Source organism: Rhineura floridana, chromosome 8 (assembly GCF_030035675.1).
Source record: "Rhineura floridana isolate rRhiFlo1 chromosome 8, rRhiFlo1.hap2, whole genome shotgun sequence".
Taxonomy (NCBI): domain Eukaryota; kingdom Metazoa; phylum Chordata; class Lepidosauria; order Squamata; family Rhineuridae; genus Rhineura; species Rhineura floridana.
This window is the reverse complement of record NC_084487.1, coordinates 86833039-86851858: the sequence shown is the minus strand read 5'-3', so window position 1 is coordinate 86851858 and position 18820 is coordinate 86833039. Positions and strand designations below refer to the sequence as shown.

The following is an 18820-nucleotide window of genomic DNA, read 5'->3' as shown; positions in this document are numbered from 1 at the left end:
CCCTCAGGAGCTTCCCAAGCATGCCAGATGCCGGCGCCATGCCTGGCTGCTATATCCAGACTAAGCTCGTTGCTCAACAGTTTATCATCTGCAAAACAGAACAGATATTTTTTTTAATCCATGACACGTCCATTTACTACTTTACTATTCATAGAAACGGGCGGGGGGGAGAGAGATTCCAATCTTGCATCAAAAATGCTTGCATCCGGAATGCTAGCTTTTGCAATGAACCTCATTCAGCAGCAAAGCATATTTGTGTATACCCCTAAAATTTTCCTGTCTAAAAAAAGGGTTCTATGCAGAAATGAACTTTGACCATACTTCAAATAGGACAAAATTGGAATTCTCATATCTAAAGCAATTCTAATCAGTTCTGTTATTGAACTATAGATCAGAATTACAGGGGACAATAGACAATGGCAACATATTTAATATGCCAATTAGGGGAAACAATTCAATATATTAGGAAGGGTTTGCTTAAGATGCATAGCACTATGGTATAAAGAAATAGTTAAAGTGTTGAGTTGACAATATCTAAATTATACAAGTAATTAATGTTCCGGGGGGGGGGGAAACACTAACAAGTTTGTGTACATATCGTAATACAAACATATACATACCATTTTGAAATGATGTGAAATTTATTATTGTTGTTGTTGTTATTGTTATTATTTATCCGCTTTTCACCCTGAGGTTGCAGGCTGGGTTACAACAGTTTAAAATATATTTCTAAAAACAATTTAAAACAACTTAAAATCACAACATCACAAAAGTTGGGTGAATCATAAAAATATACATCTCAGGTGTTGAAGGGATAAAATCTGAATCCATAGAAAGTACAAACATAGAAAGCAATGATATCACCACCTGTGATAGAAGCTTATATTCTTTGCTTCTTGCAGGAGCAATTTTACAAAGACATCCCTCAATTCTTAAAAGAAAATAACACCCCTGGAATAGATCTCACCACCATCTGGGACACCTTTAAATGTGTTATCTAAAGGTGATTTATAAGTGCCACCTCACTCATTGAAACAGGCAAAGAATCAACCAAAGAAATATTTCTGCAGGATAGTCAATATTTAGAAAATAGGCTTGGTACTATGTTGAAAGGGTTTCCACTAGACCTCTTGCAGCTAGTAATATGCATTATCTTTTGGAAATTAATAAAACAGAAAAAGTAATTTCATTTACGGAGTATATATTGAGACCATGGCGGTAGGCCATGCCTACTATTAGCTGAACAATACAGGTTTCAGCAGCTGTGCAAAATAGCACATTTCATAACAATTAAAAAACAGCTACTAAATCAGAGGATACATATGTATGATTTGCTGAATTATATAAACATCTCTATCAATCAGACAAGCCAGCCTTAGAAAATGTTAGTTCATACATTATTTATTTTTTAAATGTCTATTCCACCTTTCCTCCCAAAGGAGACCAGGACAGCATGTCCTAGTATTCCTTACCGAATCTAGAAACAGCACATAAGGAAGTACTGGACAGATGGACAATATTATTAAAAATCTTAAAAACTTAAATGCCCAAGTATTAGTGGGTAGATTTTAAGCAGAACCAGAATTCACAAAGCTTTATAATATCAACTGCATGGGACAGATGAGGCTGGGCATTTCCACGTGCTGGGCCTTAGGAACCTTTTCAAGTACCTGCTGACATGAAGTCAGCTTCTTGATGCCACTGCCAAAGGGAAGTGACCCTTTGGCAGGATCCAAGGCCAAGGCTTAACCCTGGAAATTATGTTTGGCTGCTTAGAACAGTTACTCTCCCATAGACATTCTCCATATCTAAGAGCTGAGAAGACCAGAGGTTGAAATCAGTCCAGCCCAGTCCTTATTACAGATCAACTCATCAGTCAAGCTTGTCCTTCAGGTGAACTATCTTCTGTGCTAATAGGAAGACACTCTAGTACTCCAGGGCTAATTTTCATAAGGAGCACAGTGGGGAAGAAACCTCTTTCCTGTGCACTATGAAAATGGGGGGAAGGTGGGTGTAGCTGCAATTAATGTGTTTTTGAAGAACACACACTGGTATTATTTGTTTTATTTAACAAGATTTATATACTATTTAATCAACAATAATAAGTCTTGCTAATAATGTTTAGTAGTGTAATGTCTAGTTTGGTTTTTACAGAAGAGTTAAGGTTTTTGAAAATTCTCAAATGCATCAAAAAGCATAGAAATTGTAAGCTAAGGAGCCCACCTTAACTCCTGTCTGTGAAAAAAGTATGTTCTACAATCCAACCATACTGTGCTCACAGCTTATATTTATGTTGCAGAATTAGACTGTAAACACACACATTTGAACTAGACTTCTCATTTGTCTGCCTGCATTCATTGTTTGCCATCTAAATGTTGTCAAGCAAAATGACCTTTTGGTTAACCAATAAACATACTACTACTTTGATTGCCTCATATTAACCCTTCTTCCCAACTGATCAGGAGTCAAAGGTTTTTACTGTTCTTCTAGCCCTGCCTGAAACTTTTTTTAAAAAAGTGTATCACTATGAACACCCAGATCAATCAGAGTTTACATCTGACATAACATGCCAGACAGTATCTACAGAATTTTTTCTTTTATTCATGCAATCAAAGGCTGTTTTTGCAACTTTTTTCCTGGTTTTGACCACATGGAATGGACGCGCCTTCAACAACTTCTCCTGAAATTCAGTACTAGACACAATTTTTCTAGAGCCGTGAGGGTGTTTGCAGGGGTCACCAATGTGATGTCCTCCAGATGCTGCTAGACTATCATCCCTGATCATTAATTGGAGCTCTGTGAGGGGAATAGGGGTCTCCTAACAAGTCTCTGCACCTTTAAATGACAGTTCCAAGACTCGTTCGGAGAAAGCCATGACTGTTTAAAACAGTATAATAGTGTGTTAAATGTATAATGCAGATGTTGCCTGAGTTCAAGAATCAGTATCTGAAACTTAGGGGTGCTGTTATGTAGACATTTTTTTTTAAAGTTTGTTTTTGTGTTTTGGGGGCAAGCAGATGTTATAAAATTCCTCTGTGAAACCCAGGAATGTGTGAATGAGAATCAGTTTTAGGATGATCAACTTACTTTGTAGCAGGGCTAATTTTTTTAGAGTTTGACAAGGAGAAAAATCAATAGCTGAAGTTCTAACCACTACTGCATCTGCACATGTGTGCCAGGAAAAACAATTTGCTAGCTAAATTGCTACTGGTCATTTATTTATTTATTACATTTATTTCCCACCTTTCCTCTAAGAAATTCAAGGTGGCATACACACTTCCCCCATTTTATCCTCATAACAACCTTGTGAGGTAGACACCTGTTAAAGGGTTAGAAGCTCTGTCTATGAAGGGGGGGAGAGTTGGCAACCCTAAGAGTTCCATTACTGTTACCTAAAACCTTTACAGCCTGGCTACAAAATAGGAGTGCAGAAAATGAAGAGGCATCAGTTTATCATACAGCAAAACTATATTTCCTTACAGTGAATAATCACCGTGCTAGATCTCTGAATCTAGTATTGTGTTAAGGCGACTTCCCCCCCCCCCCGTGGTGTAATGTCTTTTTAAGGTACTTGAATTGCTTGCTAAGCACAGGTGAGAAGTATTCAATCAGCCAAGTGCTTTGTCTAGCATTCCTTATTTAAATGTATGTTTTGAGCTTTTCATTAAACCTGTTTCCCATATGCAAGACTGGAGTGTCTCTTTATGGAGTTTGTCAGATTGGGCTTTGATAGCCAGCTATCACATGGTGTCAGAGGTTGATTTGGATTTCTTTTCCCTCTCTTTTTTTTTGAGTGAGGGATTGTTGGTGTATTTTTGCACACAATTATCAGCTTAAGTAGCTGTAAACATGGACTCATTTCGGCCTTCACCTCCACTTGCTTTGCAAGGCAATTTGGTTGAGAACTGGAAACGCTGGGAGCAAGCTTTTCAGCTATATCTTACTGCTGCTGGCGTTGATAATGTTTCTAAGAAACAGGAAGTAGCTATATTGTTGCACTGTGTGGGAGAAGTGCCTGCAGTTTATAATACTTTTACTTTCTCTGAAGAGGGGCCAAAAGATGTAGCAGAAGTTCTTGAACAATTTAGGATATATTGTACTCCTCGTAAGAATGTGGTGTTTGAACGATATTCTTTCTGGAATCATTCACAGACACATGGAGAAACCATTGAATAGTTTGTTACTGAACTTTAACTTAAAGCCAGTCACTGTGAATTTGGTTCGGCATTTAATGATATGGTAAGGGATAAGATCGTGTTTAGTGTGAAGGAGGAAAAATTAAAGGAAAGATTGCTGAGGGACCCTAATCTTACTCTGGAGAAAGCAACTGAAATATGTCATCTAGAAGAAATAACGAGAACTGAACTACAGACTATGTCAACTTCCTCAATATATGGCAAGGAGTTGCATGTAGTACATGTAAATGATAAGGATTGTGAGGAGATTCTAGTACAGGCCCTTGGACCTGAGAGGGCACAATCTAAATGCAGATATGAACAAACTAGAAATAATAAGTGCTCTTGTTGTGGTACAGTGCATAAGCCTCAAAATTGTTCAGCATTTGGAAAGATTTGTCATAAATGTGGCATAAAAAATCATTATGTCAGAGTATGTAAAGTAAAACCATCAAGTTTCAACAAAGAACAGGGACATCATATCCATGAGCTTGATTTAAACAGTTTGTTTATAGGAGAATTAGCTCATGAGACTACTGGCTTAGCTGCAAGCCAAGTGGGTGGATGGTATGTTGACATAATACTGCGAGGACTTTCAGTAAAATTCAAACTGGATATAGGAGCTGAGGTGAATGTTTTGCCACTGCACGTATTTTGTGAGTTCCCAGGCAAGAAAGTGCTAACTAAAAGTGACATAAGGCTTGTGGCTTATGGTGGAGCACATATAAAGCCTTTGGGAACTATTGTCCTTGATTGTCATGGTCCAAGAGGAGCAGCTCGATTACTGTTTTATGTAATAGATAGCTCTTCTCTTCCATTATTGGGCAGGGCTGCCTGTGAGACTCTGGATTTGGTTCGTCAGGTTAATAGTGTGCACACAGTTGAACTTTTAACACAAGAGTGGTTACTTGCCATATATTCTGATGTTTTCGAAGGTCTTGGCGAATTTGAGGGTGCTCACCACATCCATATTGATCCAGCAGTGGCTCCTGTTATTCATGGATGTCGGAAGGTGCCTTTTGCAATATTGGACAAGTTAAAGGAGACTTTGGGACAGATGGAGAGTGCTGGAGTAATATCTAGAGTTATGGGTCCTACAGAGTGGGTCAGTAGTTTGGTTATTACAGAAAAGAAGAATGGGAAATTGCATATATGTCTTGACCCTCGTGATTTGAATAAAGCAGTTCATAGACAGCATTATACCATTCCTACAACAGAGGATGTTTTGAGCCATTTAGCTGGAATGAAATTTTTTACCATCTTAGATGAGAAAGATGGATATTGGCAGGTGAAATTGGATGAACCTTCATCATGCTTATGTATGTTTAATACACCATGGGGAAGGTATTGTTTCCATCATTTGCCATTTGGACTTAAATCTTCTAGTGAGGTGTTCCAACAGAAAAATCAGGAAACCTTCAGCCATATAAGAGGGGTGTACATGATAGCAGATGATATGATCATTGCAGCAGAGACATCAGAACAGCATGATCAGATTCTTAATCAAGTTAAGGAGACAGTGCGTGCTAAGAATATCAAGTTTAATAAGGATAAGATTCAGTTTAAGGTCGACTCAGTGAAATATATGGGTCAAATAGTGACTGCTCAGGGAGTTTGACCAGATGATGACAAAGTCAAGGCTATCCAAGATATGATACATCTGCAAGATAGACAAGGTGTGCTCAGATTTTTGGGATCCGTGCAATATCTGTCAAAATATATTCCATGGGAGGCAGAATTGACAGCACCCTTGCGAAACTTGTTAAGAAAGAATATATTGTTTCAATGGATGCCAGAACATCAGAAAGCTTTTGAACTGATTAAACAGCAACTGTGTCAGGCACCTGTACTCCGATACTTTGATATTACCAAACCAGTTACTGTACAAGCTGATGCGTCAAAAGACGGTCTTGGAGCATGTTTGTTTCAGGAGAATAGACCAGTGTCTTATGCTTCGAGATCACGCAGCTCATCAGAGCAAAATTATGCTCAGATAGAGAAAGAATTGCTTGCAGTTTTGTATGCAATGAGAAAATTCCATCAGTATGTGTTTGGTAAAGTTGTTTTAGTTCAGACTGATCATAAACCCTTAGAAGCAATTTTTTAAAAACCAATTAGTAGTGCTCCTGCTCATTTGCAGTGTATGCTTTTACAGTTTCAGAGGTATCAACTTAATGTAGTGTACACCCCAGGTAAGCTTATGCATCTTGCTGATACATTGTCTCGAGCTAGTGTGGATCTTCCTGTAAGTGATGAGGATTCCATGGTCGGTGAGAGAGTGATACATGGATTGGGTACGCTGCCCATGCATCCAAGGGGGGTGGCTACTATACAGGAAGCCACAAAACAAGATCCTCAACTTCAAGTAGTGGCAGCCCTCATAAAGAATGGATGGCCACAGTATCTGAGAGATGTTACTCCTGTTGCAAAGCCTTTTTGGCCTATAAAAGACTCTTTACATGGTCAAGATGATATTGTTTATTTGGGGGACAGGGTAGTTATTCCTGTGTCTCAAAGACAAGGTGTCCTCTCGCAACTTCATGATTCCCATCAAGGTATTCAGAGAACTAAAGCTAGGGCAAGAGGATTGATGTACTGGCCCGGTATGTCTAATGATATTGAGAAGGTGGTTGGAAATTGTTCTGTTTGTGTACGGTATGCTCCACATAATCAAAAGGAGCCACTTAAACCACATGAGATTCCTGAATAACCATGGCAGAAGTTGGGTGTGGACATTTTTGAATATGGTTCTTCTCCTTTTCTTCTTGTGATTGATTATTGTTCAAAGTATCCAGAAGTATTGAGCTTGCCTGACAAGACAGCAAGAACTGTGATTGTTAAGCTTAAAACTGTGTTTGCTCATCGTGGAATTCCAAGGATAGTTGTGAGTGATAATATGCCATTTGCTAGTAAAGAGTTTCAACAGTTTGCTTATGATTGGGGGTTTGAACAATGTTTTAGCAGCCCAGGGTATCCACAATCCAATGGAATGGTTGAAAGAGCAATCAAGTCTATTAAACAGCTTATTAAAAAGGCAGAGGATGCTCAGGTGGACCCACATTTGGCATTGTTGGAATATCGCAGTACACCAGTCACTGGAATGTTATATTCACCTGCTCAAATGTTGATGGGCAGGATGCTTAGGAGTAAACTTCCAGTAACGACTAATTTATTATATCCCAAGATACCCATTGGTGTACACAGGGGTCTTCAGAAAATACAGGATAGACAAAAACACTTCTATGATCGTACAGCAAAGCATCTTAAGGCCCTAGGAGCAGGAGATTCGGTATTGATAGAGTCTAATGAAGGTTGGCTCCCTGCTACTGTTACAGAGAAATGTGAGCAGCCTCGTTCATGTCAAGTAATGACACCAGACGGTCATAGGTATTGGTGCAATAGACGCCATTTAAAGCTTCAACAGCAGACATCTGAAAAGTGTGATGATATGTGTTCAGGGCAGGATGAATTTCTTGCCATGGAACAGAATACTCAACTGAACAATCCTTTTGACAATGCCACTCCTTCTGTAAGTGACATCAAAGACGCTAATGAGGACAACATTGTACCTCAGGAGACACGTGCTTCCCATGTTCAAGAAAGGCTTCCTGTACATGTAACATCTCGAGGCAGACCTGTCATTTTACCAGCGAGATGTAGGGACTATGCCCCTTGAGAAAGGATGGTGGTAAAGACCATCCTCAGCGGTGGGCTAAGTACTGGTGACCTCTGGCCCCATTATAATAATCTTCTTGATTCTTTTATTTTTGTGTTTTGATATGTTAAATATCATTTTATTGTTTTTATGTGTTTTGTTATGAAAAGATGTGGTGTAATGTCTTTTTAAGGTACTTGAATTGCATGCTAAGCACAGGTGAGAAGTATTCAATCAGCCAAGTGGTTTGTGTAGCATTCCTTATTTAAATGTATGCTTTGAGCTTTTCATTAAACCTGTTTCCCATATGCAAGACTGGAGTGTCTCTTTATGGAGTTTGTCAGATTGGGCTTTGATAGCCAGCTATCACACACACCCTCCATTTGCTAGCTGATTTTTAACGTTTTCTTTTGTACAGAACTGTTAAGGAGACTGGATTCGGCTCCCACGCCACTGTGAAGATAATGAATGAAACTAATCGCCGTGATGGTTAGAAGAATTCCCCGCGCGTGAAAGCAGCGTAGAAACTCAATCATGCAACCGTCCCTTTTTATCCTAGTCTCAAACAAGCGCAACTGAAAGCTGGCAGCATACGTGGAGAGAAAGGCAGCAACTCACCTGACGGAATAGCTACATCCGTTCAGGATTTATGGTAAAACCCCCACGAGGGTTCTCCTAAAATAATCACGTCAAGGGTTAACAGAGAAGTTCTAGAATGCGTGATGGGAATTGTAGGCGCTGGCGATCCCGAGGAGCGCAAGCCAATCACACGCTCTTCCTCTTTCTTCTTGTAATGGCCGCTTCCTGGAAGGTAATACTAGTTTGCTATATTACTACTCGTGGGTAGTGACTGAATGATTTAGTTCCGGAACTCCCGTATAATCACGTTATGTTTTAAAATACCCCTTGTCCGTTAGAACAAAAGCTGATATATTTAGACCAAGTTGCTTCTAGGACAATTAACGTGTCGTATGTTGCTGCCCATGACTCTTAAACTCCTGATCAGAGGATTTTTTTTAACACACCCATATAATCTGACCATAGTCTCCGTTTAGCATTTGATAGATCTAACAAAGATTTAATTGGGCTTTTATAACTGAGCCAGCTTCATTTTGTGTGTGTGTTTACTCCTTCCTTTAGTAGGTGTCCTAGATTATTGTTTCCAAAATCCTAGCGCTAACCATTCAAGGAAATATCCCAAATATACACCTTCCCACCGGTAAGATACTGTTTGAGCGGAAAAGGGATGTTTATGGGACTGCGGTTTTATCTAGGAGTGTCATTTCGCTCTTTTTATTTGGTTAGTCATGTTATTCGGCTGTAGTGAAATCTGTAGTCCTGTGGTACCTTACAGGCTAATACAGTTATTGTGGCATAAGTTTTCATGGTCTAGAACACCTGATGAATTGGACTCTGGTTCCTGAAAGGTTATGTCACAATGCATTTGTTAGTGATTTGTTAGAGTGGTACAGGATTCCTTATTGATTCGCCTCTTATGTTAAGTAAAGGTTGAGGGCTCCAAGAAAATTACAGTGCAATGCTAACCACTTGGAAGTAAATCCTATTGAATTCAGTGGGGTTTACATCTAAATAAGTAGGATTAGGATTGGAGCCTTAGTCTGTCACTTATTCCTTAGTGTTTGCCTTGTTACAAAAAAACCCCCACTTCTCTGCTAATATATTATGGCTGCAAAAATATTTACTATTCTGGGGGCTGGTAGGGAAAGGATAGAGTTCTGTCCCTGTTACAGTAGCCTGCAGTATTTATATTTTGGATGTGGAGGTAGTGGATTTCCTCCTCTAGCTTAAGAAGCTACCTTATACTTTGTTCTCTCAAGGGTCAGTATTGTCCAAACTGAGTGGCTGCAGCTCTCCAGGGTTTCAGGCAGGGAATATTTCTCAGCCCTACCTGGAGAAAGTGTGGATTGAAACTGGGACCTTCTGAATTAAAAACATGTGCTCTACCCCTTTTGTTTTCGCTGCTGGGCACAGAGGGGTGATGGGGAACTCCATCCCTCCTCCACCAGCCTGCATGCAGTTCCATGTTGCCTGTGGCTGCTGGCCTAGTGCTTAAATACAAGGCATGCTAATAGCTGAAGGCTGCACACAGTGGGTGTGGTTGAGTCCCCTTATTTTAAAGGGGTGCCCCTTGTCGTGAAGCACTGTGGTCTCCTGTATTGTTTATCTTATGCAGCATCTCCCTCAAATGCATTTAGTTTTGAAGGTTGGCCTCGGCAATGCAAGTCCTGCCCCTCTATTAAGACAGGGAGAAATGCTCCTTAGTTAGTAGACTGTATTTTGCCCATACTTTACCGTCCCCACAACAATATTCTCATGATAATATCTCTTTATTTCATTGACTATGAGAGTGCAAGATTATCCAAACATGCACACAGACAAATTTGAGTGTTTGAGCAGAGCAGTGGAGTGAAAATTAAAAGCATACAGTTTAATTTGTTGAGTTTAAAAAAACCTAAATATTATTAATAATTGAGCTATCATGGAAATTGACTGCATTCAAGTCAATCCCGACTTATGGCTATCCTACGAATAGGGTTTTCATGGTAAGCGGCATTCAGAGGGGGTTTACCATTGCCTCCCTCTGAGACTAGTCCTCCCCAGCTGGCTAGGGCCTGCTCAGCTTGCCACAGCTGCACAAGCCAGCCCCTTCCTCATCCACAACTGCCAGCTGGGGGGCAACTGGGCTCCTTGGGACTATGCAGCTTGCCCACGGCTGCACAGGTGGCAGGGCACGTAACCCCTGAGCCACTCCCTGTGGGGGTGATCTTTAGCTGGCCCTTTAGAGCCAGGAGATTTGAGCGGGGATTTGAACTCACAGACTCTGGACTCCCAGCCAGGCTCTCCTCCCCATTGTGCTATACCAGCTATGAGCTATCATAGTTTCCTTTTAAAAATTCAGTGCCTATTTTGCTTCACTTTACCTTTACTCATATGCACACTCTATTTATTGGCAGTAGCAGTAAAATGTGTGACAAAAGATATAGATCTGTTAAGAAACCTGTGGCAGTTGTACAAGGAAGTCTTGGCATCTCTACCTTGTGGTGTTATGTTCTACAGTGCACTCAGTGCAACAGCAGCTGGGGACTCAAGGTTGGGGACAGCTGCTTTAATACACCACAAATAGGACCTGCAATACAATGTTGCAGTGTGGAGTGCGCTTATTCACTATTTGAGTCAGTCTGCTGTGCCCTTCTCCATAATACTCCATTCCATTTCTCACCCCACCCCACCCCCAGTGGAGTATTGGCCTGACATTTTTATTACTGAACCAGGACATAGAAGAGATAGATATATGGTCATGAAGAAGCTTGTCAATCATTCCTGAAAAATGTAATGATAAATAGACGTTCTTTCAGTAAGCAGGAATTTCTATAACATATTAACTGTTTATGTGGTTTGTATGTAAACTAAGGGTAAGTCCTACTTGGAATAGACCCATTACAATTAATGTCAGTCATGTCTGTTGACTTCAATGGGTTTACTTTGCATAGGAGTTGCATTTAATACCACCCTAAAGCTTTTACTGTAGTAGCGCCAGTTATTTGGGATGCTATCTCTATTGAAATCAAGCAGGCACCTATAATTCTTATATTTCATCACCTACTGAAAACATTTTTGTTTCACCTAGGGTTTTTAGCAAATTAATTTGATTCAGTGTTGATCACTTGTTCTCTGTTTTGTTATCTTTTAAAGGGGAAAGAGGGGAAAGGGGGGAGGGAAAGGAAAAAGATGACCGCCTGACAACTAAAAGGGGAGCTTATAGACAGTTTGAGTTGACAGTGTGTTTAGATGAATACAAATACTTATTTGATGGTTGTTACATTAAATGTAAAGTGGCTGGGTTCTGCAATAAAGAGAAATAGGTTGTATAAATTGACCAAAAATGTGCAACCCAAGATTTTAATGCTGCAGGAAACTCATGGCACTAAGTTAACTGATGGACTCTCAAATAAATTCTTAGCAAAAGGGTCAAATAAAGTGAAGGGAATAGTGCTGCTAATTAGGGCCAACCTAGATTTCAAGCCTCTTAAGTTTTGCTGCTAAACAAGGAAGATTCCTCTTTGTAGAAGGGAAATTGGCTGGATTAGGATTGCCACTTTTTATGCCCTAAATAGTTGAGAATTAAATTTCTTTTATATGTTATTCAATAAATTGTATAGGTTTCAAAAAACAACATAATTATGGGAGAAGATACCAGTATTAATTTACAAGGATTACCTGGACAAGGGACCATTGCTACAAGAAGTTTGCAAGCAAAAAACTCTTTTAAACAATATACATAAGAGGACTGAGAGAAGCATGGTCAGAATTGCATCCAGAAGATTTTAGTCATTCATTTTTCTCTCGAGTGCATGGCTCTTTTTTACAACTGGATGCCATATTTCTATCTGAATCTATATGGCCTCAAGTCACAGATGTACAAACAGGCAAAATAAAAGTCCCAGACCACGCTGCTGTCAATCTTAACAATGAAACAGCAAATCTGTGCCAAGAGGAGTTATAATTGGAGGGTTAATCCAAATCTACTTGCTTCAAGTCACAGCAGGGAGAAAATAAGAGAGGATCTTACCAATTATTTCACAGACAATGCAAGTGAGGAAATATCGGAGGAAATTAGATGGGAGGCAATGAAATCAGTAGTAAGGGGAATATGTAAGTCAGTGAATGGTCTCACAAAAGAAAGGTCAAAAAACAGCATTTGGAAGCTCTAGAAAAAGAATTGACAAAGTTAACAGGAATATAAAAGAACAGGGTCTGCCAAAATAAGGAGAGAAATGGAACAAAAAAACAGAAAATTGGCAGACATAGATGACACCATGGTTAATATGTTATATTTAAAACAGCAGTATTATGCATTCAATGGAAAAGGTTCTAAATTGTTAGCAAACGGTGAAAAAAGAAGACAAAATCTGATTTGGACGTTGCATACAAGGAACGCCACCTCTCCCCTGGTAAATGATAGTTTAGAGATAGGAGAGGTTCTAGCTAATTTTTATGAACAGTTATATAGGCATGAACCAAAAGTCCCCATACTTACTCAGAATTACCAGTGTAACTCTACTATCCCCAAGTTATCTAGGGAAGAACAAGAAATATTGGAAAACCCTATCATGGCTGAAGAAATTTTAGATGCCATCAAATCATTAAAACCCAACAAGGTTCCAGGGTCTGACGGGTTCACAAGAAATTTTTATAAGACATACAAAGATCTATTAACGCCCCATTTACTGTCCTTATTTAACTCTGTTTTAACGGGCTCAGTTGCCTCCTACTTGGAAGGTTTCACATATTGTTCTCTTATTGAAACCAGTTAAAAACCCCACATCTCCAGATTCATATCAACCAATTTCATTAATAAATAGAGATTATAAAAATTTTACAACAATTTTGGTTAATAGGTTGAAATTGGTAATCACTAAATTAGTCCATCCCTATCAGTATGGATTTATTCCAGGAAGGTTCATAGTGGACCCAATAAGGAGGTTGTTCAGCATAATTAAATTTAGTCAACTGAATTGCTCCCATCTAGCCATCTTTTCACTGGATATTTATAAAGCCTTTGACAAAATTAATTGGCAATTTTTAATGCAAACATTGGAAAACTATAATTTTGGCCCTAAATTTATACGAGTATTAAGATCTATATATGCACAATGCACAGCAAAAAAATTATTTAATGGCATAGCAACAAGGAATCTGAAATTGAATGCTAGAACTAAGCAGGGCTGCCCATTATCCCCCCCTCCTGTTTACCTTAGTTATGGAATTCTTAGCAGACAGATTGAGAACTAATGTGGCTATACAAGGAGTGTACACCAAACAACATTTGCTCAATTTATATGCTGATAATTTGCTATTGATGTTATCAGATGCAGAAGAGGCACTACCACGGTTGAAAGAGGACTTAGACAATTTGGAATTGTCTCTGGTCTTACTGTAAATTTTATGAAATTGGACCCCCTTTGCCTTAGTATTCCCCCAATATGCAACTGAATATCTCACAAGCTCTAGGGATCCCATTGGTATGTTCTAAATTTAGATATTTGGGAGTCAACATTTCTAAAAATCAGAAGAAGTTATTTCAGTTTAATTATATACAAATATGAAAAAAATAGCAGCACATCTTTAAAAATTGTCTAAACTGGACATGGTCTCTCTGGTAGAATTGCATTAATAAAAATGATGGTGTTCCCCAGATTTACTTACCTTTTTTATGTGTTGCTGATAATGGTTCCTTGGCGACAAATAAAAATGTGGCAATATAAGCTGGAAGCATTCACATACAATTCAAAAAGATCCAGACTAACTAAAAAATATTTGATATAGGGGGGCTAAAGAGGGGGGATGGCGAGTACCCAATATGTGATTATATTACAAAGCATTTCAAATTAGACATTATTTCATTTATGGATGTTAAAATTGAAAAGCATTGGGTACAAATTGAAGCCTACTTACTCGGCCACGAAAACAGCAAGGGCATCCCATATATACAAAAAGCAATATAAAAAAAGCTAGTAAAAACCATAGGTCCATGATGGTATTGGTTTTTGAAGTCTGGAAATACAGAAAAGAAATTTTGCTACCCGGACTATCCCCACTCATTCCAATATGCAAACATCCTGACTTCTACAGACCGGATAGGTTGGTGGACAGTTCAGCATTTATAAAGTTGGATATGTTTCAGCTAAGGGATTTCTATAATGGCTCCAATCCACTTCCTAGAGACGTTTGGAGAAACAAACTACAGGAAAAAGGAGCCCCCTGGTTAGTCTGGTATCAACTGAGCTCCTTTATACATAAACCCCATATAAGAATACAGAGAACTTGAGCACCAACAACAGGAGAAAGGCTAATTATGAACATGGAAAGCAATGACAGGGGCCTAGTCTCCACAATATACTCTTATTAAGTAAGGACATGCTTAGTTTTGAAAATGTACTGGGAGGATGCTTTGAAAGTGAAAATAAAGGAGGAATACTGGAAAGCCATCTGGGGCAAATTTCAATACTTAACAGTGTCTAGTTCAATAAGGGAAATGGCACTTAAAATTATACACAGATGGTACTTGACTCCAATCAAAATAGCACAAATCTCAGGATCATCATCTCGGCTATGCTGGACAGGCTGTGGGGCTCTTGGCTCCTACAGCCACATGTGGATTGTGGGAATGATAAGAAATTCTGGGATGTTGTGCAAACAGAAATAAGTAAAATAACTAAACAAACAGTGCAACTCGCATCGGAACTTGCTTTATTAAACCTTTTTATTAAGAAGAACTCTGATTGATTGTACAAAAAAATTAATAGGAATTATGTTCATAGCTGCTCGCTATTTAATTGCTCGATGCTAGAAACATCTAGATCAGTGGTTCCCAACCTGGGGGCCGGGACCCCCAGGGGGCCCACGAAGTAATCCAGAGGGGGCCGTGAACAGTAAAGAAATGAGTTATTTATTAATTTTTTTAAAAAGATCTGCACTCCCTGGATGCTATCTGGTCCCTACTGCCGCTGCAGATGACATCTCCCCCTTGCTCCAAACGAGAGGGGAGGCCTTTTGCTGAAGCACCAGAGCATCTTTCAGGCACACTAAGGGTAGGCATCTGCCTATAAAATACATGGCAGATGCCAAAGGAGGCTGAGGGTGGGGCTACCAGGAAGAAGAGGGGGTTACTATCACTGATTCCCGTCTCCTTGCACTGCCGCTACTGACAACACCCTTACTTAGAATGAGAGGAGAGGGGTTTTTGTGAAGCAAAAAGAAGCAAGGCTGCAAAGAAAGGCTGCTTTCCCCCTTCCTTCCTGGCAGCCAGCCTGCCTCCCTGGGGGGAGGGGGTCACAAAACATTTTAAGCTTATAAAGGGGGTCCCGTACTCATAAAGGTTGGGAACCACTTGTCTAGATCGATTCTTTGGACTGCTGGTACAGAAAATTAGGGGAATTTGCCTTGTTGGAAAAACTGACACAAAATTTGAAATTAGCCACAGGTATTAAGAAAAAAAGATACCTTCATGAACCATTGGATGCCTTTTATTGAATTTACATCTAAAGAGGAAAATCAGCATTAAGTACCCAAACCCTTTACCAGAGTATGGTTGGCTTGACAGGTTTTTGGTTTCTGATCATAAATCTTACGATAGCTGTCTTACAGAATCAGGTGGGGTCGTCCAGGATTAGGGAGGGGGGATTGGGGAAATATTATGGCTGTTCTCTGTATTATTTGAAAATGAGATAAAATCACAAAATAGGGTGGACCCTTAAAAAAAAGAAAAGCAAATCATGCGGGAAGAGGAATAGAATATTATCCTGGAAGAGGACATGGCTGACTGGAATAGTGAACTGGGATACTCTACACTGCAACATTTGCTGCCCTGGGAGGAGGGAAGAAGACCGGAATATAAATTTAATAAATAAACATTTGTTGCAAGTCCCACTGGTTTCTTTCTGATGGCTTGGAATGATCCTGTCAACCACAAGCAATTCCTTGCTAACATCCCAAAAGGTCTGGGGCACTACACTGGTTCATGCGGTATGTTGCACTCAGTCTTTAGTATTACTCTAGTCATATATATTGTGAAATTGATCAAAACCTCTCTCTCCCTCTCTCTCCCCCCCCTTCTCTCTCTTTGTGTTTTAGGTACACTTGAAATACACATTCTTCTCTGAATTTAGCCTTTTGTTCAGGATCATCTGATCAGCAACAATTGGGAACATGGCTGCCACAAGGAATGCTTTCCAGCTCTACTTGGTGTTTTTCTCACTCCTGATTGGGCTGCCTGTTGTGGAAGCTTTGGATACAGGCGATGCATTAGCCCTCCTGCTGGCTATGTTTCTCAGTTGCATTGGATTCTGTGCCTGCCTGGGCTTATACGCAAGAAAACGCAACAGAGAGCTATGACTTAAGCAAAAGATGTCCAGGTCAAGCATAGCTACCTTGTATGATGAGCTTCTGGAGGTTTCCAGTATTGGAGTGCTGCTCATCAAATCCTTATTGACATGCTCTGTTCAGGAGTAGGGTCTGTGCCTGACTGGAACACTTTGGAGAATTGAGCCTCATGCTTATAGGAGGATAATTATTTAATATTTCTTGGGATTAACATGCTGCTTTAAGAGCAAAACAGCTTGTTTTGGTTGGATGGGGGGGAAACAGTATAAATTCACATAACCATTAACAGGTGCAATGGGGGATTCTTTGGGGGGAATGAAAAGCTGGATGGAGGTTAATGTGAAGAAACTCCAGACTATTTATAGTCTTGGAGAATATAAAAACCCTCCTAAGTAGTTCATTTAGGGATTACTTTGATTAGCTTTCCTGTGATTAAATGTATCTCTCTTTTTAACTCTCCGCCCCCCCCAAACAATGTTTGTTTGTGGTAAGGTCAAGCTACTGTGTACCCCCCCCCAAAGTTCCTGGTATAATTAATTTTTAAGAGTTGGATAATTTTCTCCTTAAGTGCTTGGCAAATGGTCTCTAATGGGTACAATTATTGGGAGCATATCTTACACAAGCTTTGTTGAAATGGATAGGAAGCACACCTAGTATGGCTTTTTTCTGGTATGCTTCTTAATCTTAATTTCAATAGAGCATGCATGTGAATTCCTGATAGGTTAGGCTCTTCAAAATAGTTCCAAGGGAAGATGTTTAACTGACCAAATGTTTTCTGTGCATTTTTTTATTCTTGCTTTGTATTGTTTGCAGCATCCCTGTCAGTATTTTATCGGTATTAAATGGGGTGGGAATTCTCAGTATTTCAAAGGAATTAAATGAGGTGAAGAGTCGCTGACAACCTAATCAGATGATTATCCTGGGTCTTCCAGTGTAACTAAATCAATAAACTCCACAGGTTATATGGTTTAAATGACAGCATGCAGGCCTCCTTAGTTTCTGCTTAAGGCTTCATTGTTTCACTGTCTAAGCTTGTTCAAGATCTCAACTGAAAACAACAAATTGAATTGCCATAGGAATGTTGGAATAGGCATGCTTAGCCAGAACCTAGAGTGCTATTATTGCTTTTTGTTGCATGACTGGAAGAGTTTGAACATAGCACAATATACTTTAGTCAGAAACAAGTAATGTGTTCTAGAGCATGGGTGGAGAACCTGTGACCCTTCAGATGTAGCTCAACAACAGTTTTCATCATCCTTGTCCATTGTCCATGCTGGCTGGGGCTGATGGGAGTTGGGAGTTTGAACAACATCTGGAGGGCCACAGGTTCCTCACATCTCTTTTAGAGGAAGGACCTGCAGTCCTTGCTCCCAAAACTCAAGAGGTGTGTTTGCTGTAAATTTGCATGAAGCATTTGCAAAGGCAAGGTCTACCCACATGGCTGTCACAGTGATGTCAATATCAGAGAGCAGGGCTGAATAAGTACAAGCAGATTTACAGGCTGACAATACCTGATCGTGGTCTTTCTCTTCATGAGTGTCTCTAGAACTTGCAGGTGGCCACTAAAAATGGGCCAAAGGGTGTAATATATAAGACTGAAACCACAGAGGCAGAGGGTGCTTGTCATTTTGTCTGCCTTTAGGAGCAGTTGTGTGTGGTAGCACTATATGGCAAACTTAACTAAGATGTTTGCCTCTTCAGGATTGTTGTAAGTCTGATTTGCAAAAGAGAATCAGCAATAGGATTTAAGCAATAACAACAAACCCTCTGGGCTGTGTGTTGGTTTCTTTCTGGTAATGTTTCAAGATATTGATAGCATCAGCTTGTTACAGGCATTACAAAGCTGTGCTCTTTCCTGCCTTTCTTATTTAATTGGTCTCGTGCAGGCCTGATGCACACAGGAAAATATAAATGCCCATCAAGGGCAGACCTTCCTGCTACAGATATTTGCCAGTTTGTTTTTGTTCTTATTTTTATGACCTCAGCCTAGGACATTTTTCTTCCAGTAAATGATTGCAAGGCAAGAGATTGTGCAACATCTAGCATCACCGAGAGGTGTGGTGCAGGGAATCTTCCAAAAATGTCA

At 39.7% G+C, this 18820-nt stretch overlaps 1 long non-coding RNA gene across 3 annotated transcripts; it reads left to right on the top strand.

Annotated features, from left to right (window-relative positions):
• Positions 1 to 1825: 1825 nt before the first annotated feature.
• Positions 1826 to 16643, top strand: LOC133390759 (uncharacterized). Of its 3 annotated transcripts, XR_009764463.1 has the most exons (4): positions 3685 to 3756; positions 5111 to 5280; positions 8249 to 8641; positions 16486 to 16643. It is a non-coding gene; the product is annotated as an uncharacterized LOC133390759 (long non-coding RNA). The 3 variants fall into 3 exon arrangements; XR_009764465.1 differs by lacking the exons at positions 3685 to 3756; positions 5111 to 5280 and adding an exon at positions 1826 to 1893; XR_009764464.1 differs by lacking the exon at positions 5111 to 5280 and having other exon boundaries at positions 3679 to 3756.
• The last annotated feature ends 2177 nt before the right edge of the window (positions 16644 to 18820 follow it).